Raw genomic sequence first — 21678 nt, forward strand, 5'->3', positions numbered from 1 at the left:
CCCTGATGCATTTGCACTATCCTGCAAAAGGTGTTCCTCTAAGGACTCTGGCAACTGATATAAGGTAGTCATTCATCCAGTCTCTTGCTTCTTCTTCTTCTTGCTTACAGTTCTGAGACTTTCAATTTCTCTCTTGCCAACTTTAAGTTGAACAAATTGCAACATCCTGCCATGGTGAAACCATCAGAAGGGCAGCAGAAGGCTGCGATCCTTAAATGTATGAAAGGTGCTCAAGAGCTTCTGGGATACATGGTGTTAGCAGCTTGTTGCATCCAAGTTACAGAATAGCTTGCTTGAATTCACACTAATTTGTTGTGCTCAAAGTCTTTTTATGGGCAAAATGAACACATCATACAGGCAAAGCCAAGAATTTATTGTTATTCTAATTAGTCTTAACAGTCTAGTCAAAGAATTATCAGTCCAGTTATGATGATAGTAACACTAATAGTTCAAATTACATAGCATTAAATGATATATAAACAAACTTTCTAGTATCTACCCCTCTCTGGTACCCACCCTCCCACCACCCCCAAGGGTCCTGAGGTTGCTGGCTTCTGGGGGTGTGCAAGCGAATCCTTCTCCAGCTGGAGTGCAACATTGATCATTTCTTCCTCCTCAACATTGGATCCATTTGGGGTCATTTTTGTATGTTTGCCAACAACCTTTTACCCCTTCTTTTTCTTCATTGGTCTGCAAGCCTATGTTACATCTGAATTTACTATCTATACCACAATTTACAGACATCAGATAGAAGTTACTTCTAAAACCATTTTACCCAACTCTCAAGGTTGCACTCCTCTGATGACTAGTAATTGACCAGTGGTGAGCTACTTATAGCCCTGGGGCAACATCTTTTGCCTATGCTTTAAAGGCCTCTGCCATTATCCCACGCCTGTAGTCTTCCAAGCTGTATTTCCTTCTAGGATATACTATCATTCTGCATGAAAGAATTATTTGTTTTTATTAGTAGTAGATGGTATTATAAATATACATATAGCATTAAGTGTTATGCATGCCAGAGAGCTGTACCATGCTAAGCAAAAGCCAAAACAAAGTAGGTTATTTAAATAATTGCTGATACTAGCTAAAATACATTTCCAGGGAGGCCAAGCAAAGTCCAGACAAAGCCTGAGAAGTCATGGGGCCATGTTGTTAGGAGGAAACATGTGCCCTCTTCCAGGCAATGGAATGCCATATTTACTGGGTTAATATGCTGTGATAGACTTTCCCAGGGTATCTCCAGAACAGCAAACTGTAGAGGACAGTCCTATAATGCAGATGAGAAATGAGTGCTTAACTGTGGGAGAGCTACCTAAAAAAATCTGTGTAGGCTTTTAGTTCAAAGGACTATGCACTAATACACAACTTAAGATATGGTTCAGTTCCCAGCTCAGTCTCAGCTTCTTGTGAATTTTCTAAAACAGTGCTTAATATGGGCATTGTCTCAGTCTCTCATTGATAAATGAGAGGAGTGGACAATAGTGATTGTCTCAATTACAAACAGTGAGGAACTAAGGGAGCAGGCAGAAAGGTATGAATTCTTACTGAACTACATATATTTATGTGAAATGCTTGAAGCCTACAGCCTACATAGGAAGGAAATATTTCTGCTCACCTCACAGTTCTATTGTTAAATGTTATTTCTCCTTCTTAGACAGCTGAACTGATTTGCTACCACTGTCAACTGCCTCCAACTGGCATAAAACTAAGTGTGTTTTGATGAAGATATTTACATATAATTTGGACAGAGATTCTTACCGATGAAGTATTTTTCCCATCTCAATGCCCACTCACCATACAAAAGGCAGGGCTGACACAGAAACAAGCTCCATCACCCACTGAGGCACGGCAGTCACGTTCCCTGCTGTCTGGTCGGAGGGGCAGGGTTGGGCGCCAAGCTCAGGGCTGGCTGAGCAAACGCTGTAAAGGTGACAAGGATGTCGTCACTCGTGCTGCAGATGAGGAAATGATGTCCTGGGAACATTGTCTGTGTTTGCTTAATGCAGAAAGATGGTTCTAATTTATATTGAGCATTCACCAAATTATCAGCTTGTATTTATGTATCCCAGCCTGTGTCCCTAGAGAGAGTCTTCAGTATCAAGGTTAAAGGAATGCCTTGAACTATAGACTATTTATTTTTAATTTAGATGTCTGTATTAGTCTTTTAACATTATTGAGGTGAGAGAGGGGATGGAGACTCAGTAATTAATGGGCACTCCTTTCTTTAGCTAGCTCTTGTCCTATTACCTTTGGGCTTCAGGGTCTCATTCTGCTTCTGCTTGGAGAGTTTTGCCATCAACCTCAAAACTAGATGTCTCCAGTCCTTATTTTGTCTACTGTGTTAAAATACATTCCAGAGTCACAATTTGTTCCAGTACAAATAATTGTTGTCTAGAGTAAGTGGGGAGAAATCAAGACAAATAACTGATAAATTTGGACGGCTCTATTGGTAGTCGCACTGGAAAGTGGTTAAGGAGTGAGGAGCCGGATGTCATTACTGGAGCATGAAAAACCTCAGCGCAGGCAATTTGAAAATACAAACATGTCTCAGCAAGAGGTAAGAGTGCATAAGCTTTCTTTGCAGAGAAAGAAAAGAACAAAACATAAAGCTTGATCGCTACTCAGCAGCCATCTTTGGACCTTCTTAAAAGAAAAAGAAACAAGAAGCCCAGTTGTACTAATATGTATCCAGCTCCGGTCATAACAACCTTGAAGGAAATCCATCTAAGAAGAATGCCAGTCCCCTGCAGAGATGCATTGCTGGGGTGGGATGAGGGAGGGAGATGGAGCCAGGGAGGGGGCTGGAGTTCAAGCTTGAATGCTTTGCAGTGTCCTCTTCAATGAATTTTCTAGCCCACTAACTGAACAACCTGGAGCAATGTATCTGTGGGAACACACATCTTCTGCGGTCCATTGGCTACACAGTAAGTTCTCATTTATTGTATTGCAAGGCATTTCAAAACACTGCACCTTAATTTTACAATGGATTCTGAGCTGAAATGAGTCTTCAGATATAAGTCACCATAATTCACAGGGTAATTTCAGTGCTGAGAAGAAGTTTCCATCTTCGTTTACCTAAGACCGTGTAGGAAAGTCTTGGAACAGACTTCAAAAATAAACCCATTCCCTCAACTTCTGAAGTCAAATGACCTCAGACTTACGTCTCTCATTCTCTCTCCATCTCTCCCCAAGAAGTTAGGTTTTTTTCCAAAGTGTGTAACACCGGCTCTTGAAACAAGTAGGATATTTACTACTTACTCCAGTGTGAGCATTGCTAGACCAATAATTAAACACCTTTGAAAATTTCACTGGTACTTTCTTCTTTACTATTCTGAATTTTGAATTTCCCCATTATGATCACCTTCTCCAAATTTCCTACTGACAGTTATTCTAATCTTTGATTTCCCTGAAGTACCCATAAGCAGGAGATATATCATGATATATCAAAACTACTGCTCATGTTCATTAAAAGAAAAATGAAAACTGGTGAAATAAACAATAACCACCCACCTACCAATCATGGTGGCTGAGTCTCAATTACTCTGTAGCTGTGGACAGAGCTATGCAGCCTGACACTGGGGAGCTGATGGGAATGCCATATTGGTAGTTCTTTTGCATTGTATTATTTTACTCTTATTTCCTTCAAAATGTGGAGCTGTTAAAAACCCATTTTCAATACTTTTCTTGATAATAATTTTGCAAAAGTTACTGTGAAGACATTAGAAAAGAAAATGTCTTGGCATTTTTATTTTGGAAAATTTTACAGATTTCAAAATTCTAAATGTTAATTTTTAATGTTATGATAGAGAGCTGTTTTGACTTGTATATTTTTAAGTCATTTTGTGCTGTCATTGATTTTGTATTTTGCATTTTTCATAATGCATTTTGCTTTACACATTGCAAACTCTGACCTGGAGAACATCATAACTAAAAAAAAAAAATACATTGTTTCAATCCTTAAGAGCACTACTACTTAAGTATTGTCTGGCACTCTAAGTGGAATTCATCTCAGGTGTTAGATGGCTAGAGTAGGCGAAAAATCCCCTCATAATCAAGTCAGAGAAACTAGACACTGTTGAAATGTAATTCATCTAGTTTGTTTTAGACCTCAACCTTAGGACAAGAAGAAATGCACTCCAGGAGGACTTCATTCAGTCAATGATATAGGCATCCTTTCTCATCTGAGGTAAGTAAGGGTATCTAAGACATTCATATGGAGATCTGTTTCCCACTGGAGTGGCAGGCCAGGTGGGATAGTCTGGTCATCTCAGATAGCATTGAACTACTGAAGTGAATCTAAGGTGTCTGATACTTTTTGTTGAGTAGAAAAAACGACTAAAAAAAATTATTCCGGTATCATAGACACCCAGGGTGGATTCAGCTCACTAAATTTAGATGTCTAGTGCCATGTGAGACACCTTAGGGATCCCACTTGACCTTTGGTTGTCCTTCCACTTTAGCCTGAACTACGTGTGTGCCTTTTGTTGTATCTGCTTGCCCCATGAGGGTGTCTTAGATATGCCAGAACAGCTCTCATGACACAAGGTGCCTAAAGTTAGGCATCAGGATCCTGCCCTTTAGGTGGGATTCATTTCCAGATTAAGACACCTAAATTTAAGTTTCTATATGTGCACCAAATGTCCAAGCTTCCAAAGGGTTCAATGCAGTGAGCAGAACCTGGAGAGCAATCCCACTGGCTAGATGTAGCAGCTATGGTCACTTGGGATGCCCTGGGGTCTCCCAGCTGGCCTGGGCTGCCACTTCATAACAGCCCATCTCTCCCTTAGGTGTTGTGTCCTCACTGCCTGCCCCATGCAGATTGATCAGATACCCCAGGGGACTTCAAATGGCACCAGACACCTCAGTGTGGGCAGTGCCTGGAGCTCTGCAGTGTACACAGTGACACTGCCGACACTACATGTAGGTATTGTAATGTGGAACTGATGCCCACCCCTATAGCTGGTGAAATAAAAACCATACCTTGGTCAAGCTACTCATTACTGAGCAGGTAAGATCTTTAGATCTAGGGAAAAAAAATGAAGAGTGTTAATCACAGCTCTCCTCAATAGTTATAAAATAAGAAAAAAATCCTGCAACTTGAATAATATAGGGGCAGTAGTAAAAAGATATTGAATGAAGCAAAACCAGAACAATTTCAAAATGTCATTTTAGTCTCTGAGAAACCTTGAAAATAATTTCTTTTCATTTTTGCAATGGGAAATTCTGAAATTTGCATTCAGCTCAGCATCTGAAAAGTCTATTGGTTTCAGACTAGCCTGCTCTGGAGGGCCTGCCCTCTACCTTCACAACTGCATACCTTTCTGAGAGCGACCATAACACATAGCACACAATTATGTCATTCCTAACCTGGTTCACTGAAGACACCTTCATAAAAATCTGGACTATATAACTTTGAAAAATGACTTCTGAACTATTTCTACACAGCCAGAGGCACCAGATCTTGCTCAGACTTTGCTGAATCAAGCAGGCTCTGGGCTTATACACTGTAATTTTGGAGATACACTCGCCTTTCAAAAATTTTTTTCATTTTTTTCAAAGACTGCAGTCCTCCTGATTTTTCTTCAAGCTACAGCTCCTAATAAATAACCTGGCTGACTTCCTCTATAACTTTTTTTAAAATATGGTCTCCTAGAAAAAGGCATGTGTGAAATTTTGGACAGATTGGTTGAGTTTGGGGAAAACTAGCAAAGGAGAAAATCGATCTTAGTTACACAAAGGTTACTATGGAGAAACTCCTGTCTCTGCAATAGGCACAAGAAATGGCGGTTTGAGATCCTGAAAGAACTGCTGAAGAAGGAGAATCTAATGAAATGTGGATTTGGAACATTTACTCATTATAAACCTGCTGGCAAGAAAAAGAGAGGAAAGGACCTGCTTTTTATGCAACCAATTGGAAACATCATTCTCCTGCAAGAGAAAGGCTCTATAGATCAGGCAATGTATATTCACAGAACCATGGTTATCCAGAAAAAATAGAAGCAGTTTTTTCATTTTATATATCTTATAACTGGAGCTCTGAGGAAACTTTGGTACAGAATGAGAAAAACCCCATGTAAAATTAGTGGAAAAATGAAGATTTGTTAGATCCCATTAACCTGCTCACTGCCAATATGTGGCTCATACCAAAGACTTTCTGATGACTTTGGCCTCCAGTCTGGAAAATAACAAGTCAAAGAACTTTGATTATCTGCACATTATTCCAGAATGCAAAAATAAAAGAAAAAAAGTTCATTTACGATTTTACATTCCTAATGTTTAATCTGGTTTTTTCCATTTTTTAGCCCCATTGGCCTTCTTTAGGCTTCTACTGCCTTTAAGCAGTTGCCATTTATTACCCTTCTTTCCCTTTCTTCCCTGGTTTTTCATGCTTCATTAAATGATATGTCTCAACCATTCCTATATCCTTCAGTCTCATAACCTGTGTTTCTGCTTCCTAAAACTTGTTGGCATCCTTCTCCTCTTAGGATGCACGAGGTGGGTATGATACCTCCAAGACACTGCCTGAGAGCACAAAGCCAGTCGTACCCCATGCTGTGTACCAAGCACTTGCATATTCAGCATCAATTTGTACTGGCCTTTTCAGCTGCAGTCTCATATTTCAAATGCATGCATGCTGTTTTCTGTCATCTTTCTGTACCTTTCAGCATCCTGCCTCTCAGTTTTTTCTTCTCTTCATCCTTAACATGTGTTAGATTAGTAGGGGTAGTCGTCAATTGAATCTGGCTTTTAAATCTCTCTAAATCCCTTTTGTTCTATCTCAGTACTTTATGGTAGTAAGCTAGTACTTGATTTGGTTACAGTAGTACAAACCTCTGGGTAGTATGACCTGCAGGCTTTCAGTAATGTGCTGTTTACTTGCTCATTAATAAGGTGCTCGTTTTAAGAGAAACTTGTCTAACATCAATAGTGTACAAATACAGTGCTACTAAAACTCATTTTGGTATTTAAAACTTCTTTCCAAGTTTTCAATCTAGATGATATCTTCTATCCATAGTCAATTTAAACTTTTTCCCCAGATAATACCTTGTGAAATGGTATGCTTAACACTAAAACAAATTTACAAATACCTGCTGTATTCCTTATGTTAATTTTAGCACTTCTAACAAAACAAGTTTTCTGGCTAGTATTTGTTCTTCAGCAGTTCATGTATTGTCTAGCGTGGGGATCACTGGAGCCATATTTTGATTCATTCACAGACTCTGAAAAATGTTTTATTCCACAATTTGCTGAGTGAAAAGCAAGAAGATCATTTAGAAAATGGGGATCTACTCATGAAAGGAAAGTGGAAGAATCCCGCCCTGTGAGCTGTTTCTTACATTATATTTTTTCCCTTCCCTTAATTCCTAAAACGTTCTTTTTCACAGATTATTTCCAAAGAGTATTCTTTCCTTGTCTGAAGGTCACTATAGTATTTACTTTTACCCAGTTATTGAGCAAATTACTTTTATCTTAGCTTTACCTTAGCTTTTTATACCTCCCAACTTATATCAACATTTTAGTTTACCTGAGACAAATTGTGAATCTACTTATGTCAAAGTGAAATATACCACTCTTAAACTGGAATAAGAGCACCCGTTTTTTTTGCTTTAGTTTCTGTAAATTGGTTTTATGTTGTTAGTGAAAGTGAACAGACATTACTTAGTTGAGAGCACACAGAGACAGTTACCATGGCTCAGCTGGCATGCAGTAGCTTGCTTACCTGCAGTAATTCAATCACACTCAATTATGGGGCCACATCATCAATTTTATTGCTGTAACTTTCAAGTGTAAGTGAAGCCTACAGCTTATATAACTCTGGGATGTGATTGCCCTAAGATATGATCAAGACCAGCTGGATTGTATGCATTCATATTTTCCAAGGTATTTGAGTAGTTTTTCTCTGTTCCTAATATTTCAACCTTTTTGATGTATATTCTTACTGATGACAGACTTGATACCACTATAAGTTATCTCAGTCACTTTTGAAACATTATTAATTTCATGTCTTCCTTATTTATGAGTAGACCTGCTTTCTTCCCTCTGGTAAGCTTCCAAAAGCTCTTGTATTGCTTTCATATCTCTGGAACATATTAACTCATTTTGCTGCTTTGCTCCCCGATATCAGCTTTCACTGCAAACCTGCAAAATTTAGCAGCAGTCCACTGAAAAGTTCATAAAATTTTCAGGAGAAGCAAGATCCTGTTTCCAGTGACTCAGCTCCCATAGGATGTCGTATTATCAAACCACAAACAACAGTTATGATTAGTAATAAAAATCCAGTTTCTTCCCTGAGGTCAGGAGAGTTATGAATCTGGAAGCTAAGTTCTGATGAAGCCTTTCATTTCCACCTGTTTTCTATGCAAAAGTAAGCAATGGTATTGATTTTTATCATAGAATCATAGAATATCTCAAGTTAGAAGGAACCATAAGGATCAAGTCCAACTCCCTGCTCCTCACAGGACGAAGCTTCTCCTGTATTTGTTTTAGGAGTGCTCAAAATCCAGTCTTAAAAGAAAGCCTCAAAAGGGAAAGCTTACCTGAAGAACAGGCTGAAAATAGTTCTTTCATACCCAAAATGGTGATTCCTGCAAAGCTCTACTCATTTCTTTAAGGGTTATAGGTTCTCAGTCACATCTCTTTATGTCTGTTGGTGATGACAATCATCTTATGTGACTCAGTGCAGATATTCAAGGGGGATCTTGGTGCTCATGTTGGCCATCCAGAAGGAGTAGACAGGCTTTAAAATTTCTCTCAGGCTACCTCTGAAAATTTTAGGGAGTCCCTGTCCCATAAATAGAGAAATACATGTCATTTGGGTATGGCTAACTTTCTCTTGAGCCAGTGATGTACCTGTCCTATATCACTTTTCTCTGCCAGGAGGAAGACTTACCAACTCTGATGTTGTTACAGATACCAGGAAAGAGCTGGAAGGTTCAGAAATGGTGGGAACAAGCACAGGCATGAGTGTTTTCCAAAAAGCATTCATGGGAGCTCAAAGCTGCAGCCAGACTCCCTCTGTAGGCCTAGCCTTTAGGTGATCATTGCACAAAATATTCAGCACCCCCACCACAGGTGCTGAGCTTGTGCTGACTTCTTAAACTGCACATAGAAAGAGAAGGATAAACAGGGATGAGTTTCCTCCACCCATGTCTTCTGCCATGCAGCCTGTACGCCATTGGTTTGGATTGTCAAGGAGTGCTAAATGATTTGGAGCTGATCTTCCATCTTGATGCTTCCTGTCAATACAGGTCCATTGATGCTGAGGCACAAAAGAACAGATTGCATCCTATGCCTTCAGTCTGCTTTGAGTACTGAGAACTCATTTTTTGTTTTTTTTTTTTCAGGGGGACTGTAAAAGCTTTATTTCTGTTTACTTCCCCTGCAGATTGTAATTAGGGCGATCAATGTGCTTAGACAAAAAAGCAAGGAAATACCTGCATTATCATTCTTTGACTAGGGAGTTTCCATTTTGTTTGAATTCATGTACTGAAGATTATTGTAATATAATTACTGTGGGTTTTGAGTCTCAAGAGAGTTTTGCAAACACCTTTTCAAATGAAAATTGATCAAGACTAGCAACAGGAGTAAAAAGTTCAACTGCGAAAAGTTTTTAGTGTCTTTTAGGGATACTGAGGTGTGTATATATATATTGCCTCTCTTGTCAATTCACTGAGAGCCCAAAGGCTGACTAGGTTCTGGGGTGGAAGCTACTTTAGCTGAGAACCTTAGAAACCCTAGACTGGATTTTTTTTTTTTTAATGGAATTTCAGTAAATAATGATGTGATTAGGCTTTTTCCTTTGAATTCAAACATACAAAAAGTTCTTGCCAGTAGTGAAGTAATTTTACATTAACAGCTTCACTTGTAGGAAAAATACAAACAATTTTATTAGCTAAGAATTCCACCTAGACAAAAAGTCAGAGTGGGGGCAATAATTTCCCTAAAGTCTTTGTCCTGTTGTATCCACTTCAGGCTGCAATATTTTCCTCTTTTCTGTTGTTGCCCATCATTTGATATTTGGGCCAGAGGCATGCCAAGCTTAGTGCCTCTCTCTGAACCCTGTGGAGAGATGACTGCTGTATCATACTCTGTTGGAGCTGAGTACATGCCCTTCCCAACAAAAAGGACCTCTGTGTACCAGCCAGATGGTCCTGAGAATTACCCAGACATGGTAAGATTTGTCCCTTTGTCAGTCTGTGCCTTCTCCTCCCACCCACGTTTGTCTTACTCCAGTGATGTGCAAGCTGTGTTACTAGCTGCATTCACTGAACCGTAATGGCTGCCTGAGATGGTGTTTGGATACATAGATGAGAAGCTTGATCAAAGGGCATCCTGCTTCTGTGAGCAGAGCCACTTCTGGGGAAAGACTCCTTCACTGCGGGGACTTGGACTTTTCCAGGGACCTGAAATTACATCAGAAACACATCTGCTAAGACGACTTCTTCCTGACTTTTACTGCAGTCTTGCCATGTTTTTCACCTTTTTTTTCCTAATTGTTTCCACTGCTATCCATCCTCTCTTCCATTCCCTCCTCAGGTATAGTAGTTCAATCATGGGGAATTAAAGCCAGGCATTACTGAATTCTAATCTCAGCTGTCAAATGGTGATTTGGAGAAAAATTCAGTCTGAGTTACTCGCAGCAGTATGTAATGCTTTGCTGAGGCTCTGTGAGCATAGTTGTACTGCCATGCAGATGAATAACTTATCCATGTTAATGGACTCTTGACTTTGCATCTGACTGCTGGTACCATAATCATACCTATGGGTTCAGGCTCCACTATGAGACTTGACAGTGGGGTTCCTGGAGAAAAAATGTGTCCCTTTTCCTTCTAATCCTCCCCACCTGAATCAACAAGCTGGCCCTGCGGGAGAAAAAAAACCCAGTGAACAACCCAAGCAGGAAAGTACTGTAGACAGCATATGGGACATCCTTGAATGGTAAAGCAGTCCCTCCAAATGTGGGGACAGCTGGACACATGGATCACCATGAGCCTAGGTACTGTCTTCTTGAAATAGAGACCATGTCTGGATTAGTGAAGGTCTCCTAGGTATGCTGTCATCAGGCAGTAGTATTCCCCTACTCAGCTTCTACTTAGATTGTCATTTACAAAGGAAAGTTTGGGAGGGAGGGAGTGGAAGTACAAACTTCTTAGGACTGTGAGGTAGGTGGTGCCCTTTGTCTTTTTTCTTTGCAGGTTCAGATGATCTCCCTGCTTCTCCATGAGGGCCTTGCCAGGCTCTGAAGGCCTCTAGGACTCTATTCTGTACATTGACTGTAATGACTCTTCTGTAGCCTCAAAGTGTGGAGACCATAGCAGGCTTCAGTGACTCAAGTGGTGTTTGAGAGGTCAGCCTGAAGACTGGTGGTGATCCATTCAGCTGCCTCCTAACAAGAGCTCGACATAACACTGAAGTGGATAGGTAGCCTAGGAATGACCTAGGCAGGTGGGATGCATGCACCAGTCAGTAGAAAGTGTGTTGTACCTTCTCCAAGCAGACCAGCCATCTTAATGTTCTCTCAGTGCAGCCAGTCACGATGCCTCACAGGCTCCCACATGCTCTATAAGGGCCCGCAGAATTACGGAATGGTGTCCCTCTGTGTTAGCTGCTATAAACGCCTAAAGAAGCTCAGCTATTGCCAGAGTATACCATTGACAGCAGAGACGGCTGTGTCAGGGAGCTTCATGTGACTCTCTCTTTCCTACCCTAGCTGCCAGTTTCCCCCATCCCACACTGAATCCCTCGGTAAGGTGTAAGTCAGGTACATCCAGGGAGCTGAAAACAATGGCTACATTCTAGGGCTCCAAGGTGGGAGTCCTGCGGGAGGTATAATCCTACTGCAGGAATGTCACTGGCTTTCTGGTACATGGCCCAACTTCATCTCAAATTTTGTACATGTTCACAGCTGTCTTGGATTTGGAAGACAGTGTGGTCCTACCATGGGGTATGGTAGGACCCCAAAACCACTTCTCAAGAGAGGATAGACTGAAGTAAATCAAAGCATAATCAGCCCATCATTATTAAATTAATAGTTTGCTTCCCAGATGATATATCTATAGCTCCTGCCAGTCCCTCTGTCTTTCAGTCCTCCAGACTGAATGTTATATTTTTTGGTGTAAAAGAATCAATTCAGGTGCATGACCAAACTAGAAAAGTTATTTTTTTTGCCCATGAAGTGAGGACAACACTGTGAAACACGGCAAAACATCAAAAGGGGAAGATTTCTATTGTGATCGTTTCCCATCAGAACATGGGCATCTTCAGAATAATTTTTTTGCAACCTATCCCCTCAACCTTTCAGCAGCCCATCTGGAAACCTCCTTGGTATATACATACCCTTAGGTATACATACCCTTAGGACTATATAAGGAGTCTTCATTTTCTTTTACAGGTGACTTCAGATATTTTGGTCTTCATTTCCAAGTTAGAATGAAAACCAACATCTGAGCACCTGAGTGCTCCGAAACCTTTTTCTGCTTAATTCTTGTACTGATAATTTGAGGGTGATTAATAAATTGTTTGAGGAATTCTTAGAAAACAACATAGATAGCAGCATATGGATGAGCCTGTATGACCATCAGCTCCCTTTACAGTCAATAAAGAGAAATAGATACTTTGGGCTTATGATTAATCTGATCTTTTCCAGGTATCCACTTAGGAGGAGATGGCTTGTGTCCTGTAAGTGCTTATTTCTCTCTGCTGAGAAGGCACAAAATATAGGTGCCTGTCTCAGGCTTTAATGCACCTATTGTAGGTATCCATGGAGAAGAGTGATGAATGCCAAAGGATTAGGACTCTGATAAGTTTCTGCAGGAGATCCTCTTGTGGGGAGCATGTCTGTTTTGGAAAAAGTAATGGACTGGTATAAAACTGCTTCTTTTTTTCATCAAGCCCTTACATAATGAATCTGCTTCAAAGAAAGTAGACCAGTCGTCTTTTGTGTGTTTGTCTTTTGTAGTCAGTTTCTTACATACACATTCCTTGCTGGAGGAAAGCTTCCAGTTATTTTCTGAGATTTGACATGCTTCTTGGCTTATTACACCTAAAACATGTCCTTCTCCCAAACCTGGATCCTATCTATCACAACACAGAGAGATCCCCAGGAGCACTCATGCAACTGAAAGGGTTATATCCACTTGCTTTCTCATTACATCTGTCAAACTCGTAAACCAACAAGTAGAAGTCCATTGTTCATCTTTCCTACTGGCAACCTTAATACCCTGAAACTGTTCTCCTCTCACCTATCCCTTGTTGTACATTTCTTCCATGCTGTTCCTTTCAGCTAGGCTCCAAACCATCACACTATTGCAACTCCTCCCCACCACCACCATCATTAGTGTGGTCCATTGTCCTAATATATACCTGATGTATATGTTTGATCCATTACAAAGACACATCCTACCCATCCCATTCATAAAGATGCAGCTTCCTAGCCTAATCCCTGTCTTTTCACCCAAATTTTTGGCCGTGACTGAGATACAGAGAAATGAAACACCAGTCTGGCCATTATGAGTCTGATTAACCTAAGAACTATGATTTCCTTTAGCCAGAATATCCCTAAGAGGTTACGTGATTTTGGGGTAACAAGTGCCATGCATGTATTAGTATATATAGTGGGATTTGGTAGTGGGGGAGGCTTGGTCAACACCCTTTTCAGCACAGGATGAGGCATGCCTCATTTAAAAAACAGTTAAGGTAGCTGAGTCAGTTTTGATTCATTCTTCTCATTTCCTCCTTTTTTTCTTGTCAGTTTACCCGAGACTGAACACATCCATTTCCATCTTTCCATATCTTAGAGTTACTGCTTCCTACTGCCAATCCCCAATACCTGATGTATTTCAGTGGGAAAAGGCAACACAATCTCTCTTTGACATGGAAATTATTCTCATAGTTATTTTTATTGATTAACTGAATAAAAAGAACATGAAGCCCACATATGGCCCAGTGTCTGACAATCTGTTATTATTTCAGCCCCAGAAAACAATAGCGATCTTACATATAATTGTGCCAACTACCTTCTCTCCCTCTAAGTTACACCAGAAAAAGCCCCCTCATATAAAACCTAATGCAAGAGTTTTTTCCTCCCCATTAGGCACTGTGCACTACTGTGGAGGGCAATGCGTAATGTGTGACTATCGTGCTCCAGCATTACAAGGAACGCTTTGCACAGCAGAAGTAACTTGTGCATAACTTTCAACAAATGGGTAACCTCCCAGGGATGCCACATGTAGGTATTTGAATGAATCTGCCTGGGATAGAGGGGTATCCCAAGTCACTGCTCCTGGAAGTGCTTTCACATTTCTGCGTTTAAAATTCAGTGGCCCACGTGCCAAAAGCACACTGGGAAAAGGAATTGCGATTCCTCCCATCACCCGCAGGCTAAAGAGTCAGACTATGTCTTCCTCAGGCCATCAGGCCCTGAGTGCGGTCCAGTCCTGGTTTTGTGATGACTATGACACACTCAGAAGGTGTGAGCATAGTCCCCATCTTCTTGGGCTCAGAATCAGGATGTTCCACCTCCTGGGCATGTGCTCCAGACCACTGTACAAAAGGTAGCTGCTAAACTGCCCCTGAGACAAGTGCCTCATCCAAAACACGCAAGGTGTTTTGGAGCATGTGATTCAGGCTGACCACAATATGTACATCAGGACAAGCCAATGTGCCAACTGGACCAGCAGGGAGGTACTGACTGATGTGAGGCTCCTCAATGGAACGTAAGAGCAGGAGGCATCATGGACAGTCTGCTCAGGCCCAAAGACAGAGAATGTTAAAATTGTAATTTTTAAGCAGAATTTAGCTCAGCTGTATACGCCACTTTTAAAGCTTGAAATAATATCCTGTGTACCATGGCTGTTATGTTGCACCCCATTTCCCTTATATTCTGCCCACCAGCTAAAGCATACATTGCACAGAAACCTGCCCTCTTACTTGGAGAATAAGACTGCGGTTCCAATCTCTGGTTAGGACTTTGTTCCAGTGCTTTGGTACCCTTGCTTTCAAGAAATGGTGTCTTATTTCCAATGTGGATTTGTCTGCCTTTCATTCCCAACGCCAATTCTTGCTAAGTCTTTGCTATACAAAAGACCCCTTTGGTATTTTCTTCCCATGAGGGTACTTACATACTGTAATCAAATGACCTCTCAGTCTTCTTTTTGATAAGCTAAACAGATTGAGCTCTTTAAGTCTGTTATGTTCCCAGAAAAAGCATATTTTCCGAGCACCTGTCACTCCCATGTGGCAATCTCATATTTAAGCAGGACAGTCCATGCATAAAGCTGAGAAAGCAGCATCTTCAGAATACTTTGGGCAGTTTGCTTTTGTTTCTCTGTCTTCTTTTAAAAACAGGCAGGTAAATAAGCAGATATTATAAGCTAAAAGGTATTTCAAAGCCTCTGTGTCTTCTGGCAGGCAGAAGGGAAGCTACTGCTTTGGGTTTGGGTGTTTTTTAAATTCTTACACCTTTAACAGTCATTTCTACTTAAATGCAATAAAAATAAACTGATTTGCATCCATGCTGCATTCATTTGTAACACACTGCTGATGTAATGGTAGAAAATGAGGCTTTCCATTTAATCCACACCGTTCATTTTAGCATACATTGCAAGAATTTGACAGGCTGTCTCCTGAAACCAGAACCCTTAAAATAGAACCAAGATTAGGTCACTTAAGAGCTTTTGCCATTTCAGGACCTTTTCCAGGTTTCTTTTTCTATTGGCATATGTGTGCTTCATATTTGGGTTTTTATTTTGGTTTGGGTTTTTATCCTTCCTTTAATATATTAGTCAGCACATTTTTGGGGGTTAAGGCTCCTCTTACTTTATGCCTACATTTCCAACATCTGTTTTGGGTTGGCCTCAAATTCCTCTGTTCCGTATCTTCCAGTTCTTTATCTCAGAGCATAATGAATTGCGGTTTACCCTTTTCCCTAGATAATACAACCTGATCGCTACTGATGGTAAATGATAGTGATACCTTCTGTAAAGCTCCACTGCCAGTCCCAGTTAAAAGAAAAGTTAATTTAAACTAAGTAAAATCTAATGCAAATATGAATTTGCAGCCAGCTTCTATTTCTATTTCTACTTCAAACTTTCTGACAGACCATTAGTTTTGGTAATATTTAGTCAAAGAGTTTCAAGAAAAGGCTGATCTGCTGAGACACTGAGACAGTGAAAAAATGTAACACCCATCAGGAGTCAAGGAGAAGGTGAAACAAAATGATTCTTGCTAAAATGCATCTGAATGCAAAAGAAAACCTGGAGTACAAGACTACCGCATGGTAAGCCTAAGCTGTAGGCTGGGTTTGTATGCCCTGTCTGCACGGTTAAATACTCAAACCTGACCTAGAATTCCCTCTAGCCCAGTTTTCTGGTCATCAAAAGTTCTCAGAAACTGAAAATATTGCCAATACAGTAAAAAGAAACCATATTCTCTCATTCTTGTTCTATGAGGGTAACAACAGTTGGTTTGTTTTATCATTTTTTCCATCAGTGACAATAAAAACTTCTTTTATTGTTTTTCAGTTCATTCTGGGCACAAAGTTCCCTACTGGGGAGCCAAATAATAAAATCCTTCCATCCTTGCTCAGGGGCTCACTTGGAAATGGCTGGGCAAGATTCCCTGCATGTAGCTTAACATTACAGAGCTGTAGATGACCACCCTAAAAGGAAAGAAGTTTAAAATACTAGTCACATTGTCCATAGAAAGATGTCATTCATTATCCCATTTGAATCTTCATCCTGCAGAGGCATATGTTTCTGTAGATTACAGAAAAAGAAAGTGCTCCTGTCTGGTTTATTAAAATGGTTGGGGTTTCACTGGGGTTTTTCACAGCTGGGATAGCCATCTGAACTCCCTTCCTGTGACGCATGGAAGTCATAAGGATGTCTCTGAGGATTGACCAGCGGCAGTGAGAAGTATTGTGTCAGTTCTGTATTACTGCAGAGTTTTTAAATGAGCAACATTTTCTGGTTAAAAATAGATGCAAACATACTGTCCCGTTCCCTGTGCTCTAGATGTAAAGAACCACTTAATTAAGCTAATTAGGATAATTAAATCCCTAGGCCATGAGAGTGCTCTCGTTCAGTTTTCCTTGGGAAACTGCAAGGTAACTGAAATGGGTTAACATGGTCACTATTTGGCATAATGCTGCCAAAAAGCCAGGGCAGTGAAAAAACCTCTCAGGACAGCATCTCACATGAATTAGACTGGAATTATTTCAAGAAAAACTCCCCCGTAATGTTCAAGCAGGGTTGTTTTGTACTCATGCTTTCTTCTTGTTGTGCTTTCACATTAGTGCCTTTTCTATTACTGCTTTGCTTTGATTTCTGTCACATCTTTTATTGTATAACGATTGCTCTTTCAAGAAACCTGATCTGCATGAAGGTCTGAAGCTACTGGAACACTTATAAAAGACCACATGCTACTAGGCAAACAAAAGCCTACAGCAAAATATCCCCGAACTCTAGGAAGAAGTTTCCTGCTACTTCACTCTGAGCTTGGCCAAATGACTTTACTTTCTCCTCTTCTCCCCACTTTCATGCATGCTGCTTAGAGCCCTTGGCTTCCTGGATTATGTTACTCCATACAGCTTCTGTAAATGAGACGGAGTTTGTAGAAAAAGAAACTGCATGCAGATCCACAATTACATTACTTTAACAGCACAGCTTGATGTATTCAGCAAATAAAATATAGTCTTCAGTGGTGGTAGAAGACAAAACTTAGCTTCCACCAGAATGCCCTAATTTGCCCTAATGTTCTTTCGTCTCGGTCTTCCTAGTGATCAGTAGACTAGCCGCCAAGGATCCATGCTGTGCTGAAAGGAAGCATACAGAGTTCAAAGCACTTCAGCCTTAATGCAAAGCCCTCATTAAGAAACATGAATTGCAGTATTTGATATTGTAAAGTTATAGGCATTGAAAAAAGTGAATGCAACAACTATGAAAAACACCACAGACAAAAAAACCTTGTCCTTCCAACAGTCCAAATTTAAATCCTACTTCGGTGCCTCCAAGAAAGATCCCAAATTTTGGTGAAAAAGGTCTACTGGGCTGGTACTTGCTTCTTGGGTACAAAAGGCAGAAGGATCGGGATGGATGTTTTTCTTAAGGTCAGGTTTTCTTGTGTTTGTACAGACAGGGTTGCATCATAGTCTCTATTCAGTCTTACAGATTTTTCTGGGAAAATTTCAGGAGTGGAAGGTAACTGACAGAAGAGAAGTAGAGTTTATCAGCAAGGTCTGATTAAAACCACAAACAAACAAACACACAAGAATTTATTTGTGACACTTGTATGAGACACAGTAGCTGGTTTTCATTTTGCCTCTTGTCCTTTGCCTGCTGGAGGTTTCAAAAGAACATTTACTGTGCTGCGACCTGTTTCATTTCAGTATCATACTTAATCTCTTGGTAAAGTATTTATGCTAATTTAATGAAGCATAGAAAAGACAGGCAATGATAAATATGAACCTATGTCAAGTGGGTCTTGGATGTGTAAATTTCCCCCAAAATGCTCATCATTAATAACTGCCCTTAGTTATCCCTCTGGTAATAGCACCCTTGAGTCTGATGAGCTATTGTGGCAAATGACAATCATTTAGCTTCATTTCATCTTCCTGGAAACAGTCCCTTTGAATTTAACTCACTGAAGAATCACTCCAAAGATTTTTATGATCCCCAAAATGTACACATTAGCTGAATGGCTTCACATAACTTTTCTTTAAGTTGGCAAAATCAGAAAATGTGTTCCCAGGACTATACTGTAACCTACATCTGACTGTTTCCTTGGAGATTGTTTTTTTAAGCTTGGGGGTATTTTTCATTAAAAAAAACAACAGAAACATAGAACTATGGCTGGATTGTTGCCGATGAATTTGTTTGTTTGGTTGTTTTTTTTCCTTTTTCGAGCAAATCTACAGATCCACCAATCTCTCTCATTAAACTAACAGAATTAAGACGTATCTATAGGAAAGGCACAGCACGAGTTAAGGGAAGGTTTTACATCATTTCTCCGGATATCAAAACATCTAATTCAACTGCGATGAAACATTGTTAAACCTCAGGTCATTTGAATGTTGAAGCAAAATATTCCCTTTAGAAATTTCACAGCTATTAGCCTTGAGTTACCAGTGATGAATGTTTCTGGAGCTGTAAAATTTCTTCAGACCCAAGAGCACATTTTACCCTAGTTTATTGTGGTCTTTTTGTCTCCTTGAAGAGGGGTCATCATTACTGATTAGCTGTGTTAATGCAGTGCAGTGCAATAACTACATATACCAGTGTCCACTTTCCTCAGGTTAGAATTTGAAAAATATTGTTCTTTCATAATGCTGGATCCTGAATGGAAATAAAACTTGTGACACTAGCCCCTGATGAAAATAGCCTTTCAAAAGCAAATACAAGCTGTCCTCCTCTATTCTGCTTTAGCTTTCAACATGTTCCTGATATGGATGAACATACTGGGTGCATGGATATGTTTCTCTTTTCTTGATTGCAGAATGCTAATTGTTTTTGTGTCACTAGGATTACATTAAACCTTCTAGCTGGGTTCACACAATAGATTAATTCCTTTACACATTGTCATAGACTTTATTAACTGGCTGGAGAAAGGTCCTTTTTCCTCTTAGAAATATGGTCTGGTTTGGGCACAGGATTAAAGTATTTCTCATGATGTGTTATTAAGATGTTTATGTTCTGATGACTCACAGGTCTGCTCTAACATGCTTCATCTGTCCCACCTTCCATGTTCTATAGACCTCCCTACTCTCATTCTTCCTGGCTCTTTAGACCATTTCCAACCCCAGACATTTTCTCCTCTACAACATTTAGTAGATTATTTCCCAACCTGTTAGCTAAAAATCACATCCACTTCCCCTCCTCACAAGCATGTCAGCCACACTCTTCCTTCGCAAAACTTAACTTCTGGTAGCCCTTTATCCCCATGTTGTTCAAGTGAATATACTGAGTGACTACTCTGCCATACCTTACCTAGCTTCTTCGAATTCCCAGCAGCTTTACTCATGTCTCATCTACAATCTCTGTTGCAAGCACTGGAATAATTGGATATCCATGTGTCTTCCTTAGCACTCTAAATCATGATGAAAAATGTAATATTAATAGAAAAGGAAGTTTTCCAACTGTAATTGATTTCCATTGCAATACATACATGACCAAACCACAGGATGTGGTGCAAGCTTACTTGAAAATTATGACAAAGGCAGAATAGTGGACATCATTAGCACAGATCAACAAGTGCCATTGCTAAGAACATCTGACACCACTGCTTCAGGTACTAACATTTCTTAGGGGAAGATAAGGCAGTAGCTCTCCATGCATAATAGCTGGTGGTTTCATATCCGTGTAGACATACACTAGATGTACACAGATAACAGACAGGTACCAGATGCTTTTTCCTTGCTTTATGTGGAAAGGTAAATCTAGGCCGGTTCTCTGATTTATTTATTATTATTTTTCTGTTGTCTAACAATGGCAGCATTGTGGCTGTAATATGACATTACTCAAATGCAGAGAATCAATGAACATGAAGAAACCGTTGCAGCTCTCATCTGGCAAACAGAAGGAGCCTGGAAAAGCTTAATACATTATTCAATAGCAAGTAGTGGAATCACAGAGGTAGCAGATGCAAAAGATTCATTGTACAAGATACTCAGCTCCTCAACTGAGTATATGGCATGCTCTTGAAACCCATTAAAAACATTAGTATGCCAAAATGGTGATAAAAATCTTAAGAAAACTGCACTCAAAATAAACTTGATTTGGGATTATACCTTTCCACGCAGATTTTATTTGCTTGTTTGTTTTAGTAGCACATAAATACTTTAAGTACATTTAATTTAGATTTATTAAGATATTTAATTCATATAAAATAAATACTTTATAACTGAGAACATACTCATTTTAGAATAATATAACAGAAAAAAACCCACATAACAGTAAGATTATTTAATTATAGAGATTAAGATATATTTGTTAAATCACAGGGGAATATGCTTTCACATGCAGGCTTTAAATTTGCTTATGGAGCCATGCATAGCCAAAAGTATGTGTGGTCAAATTTGCATCTACAGATTGTTTAGTTAGCCCTCTGATTAGCCAGCTTCTATGGGCAAAAGCATGCAGCTTGCTCTAATTCACTAGCCGTATAATTGTCCCCTTGAAAATTTGGCCAAGTAGCCATCAAATCATATTTGTCAGGCCTTAAATAATTCATATTTACCAACTGTTGTCTCATTAACAATTGACAAACATTTATTAAATGCAAATTATATTGTAACTTGGATTACGGACTCAAAAAAGTAGTTTAATTTTGATGGTTGAGAAAGTTTGCTGTCTAACAAGCAGTTGGGGAGTGCGGAGGCATTTCGGAGAGAGCCTTCACCTCTCCAAGCCACCTGGAGCAGCTTCTGGCTGGCAGCTGCAGCTCCAAAGAGCCACCCAACAGGTGCTTCAGCTCCCTGTGGGCACACAAACGCAAAGCCCTGTGTTTTCATGTCAGTAAGTTATAAAGGCATTTCCATGCTTTCCAGGCTGAGCCCTGTCACTCAGCACCATGTAGAGCTGTCTGTCACAGTCCCAGAGATTGATCCTATTTCTTCTGGAGTTCATTCGTTCCTTGGCTCCTCTCCTATCCGCAGTGGGCCAGATGTCAGGGAAAGATATTTCC

Source organism: Calonectris borealis, chromosome 1, assembly GCF_964195595.1.
Source record: "Calonectris borealis chromosome 1, bCalBor7.hap1.2, whole genome shotgun sequence".
Classification (NCBI taxonomy): domain Eukaryota; kingdom Metazoa; phylum Chordata; class Aves; order Procellariiformes; family Procellariidae; genus Calonectris; species Calonectris borealis.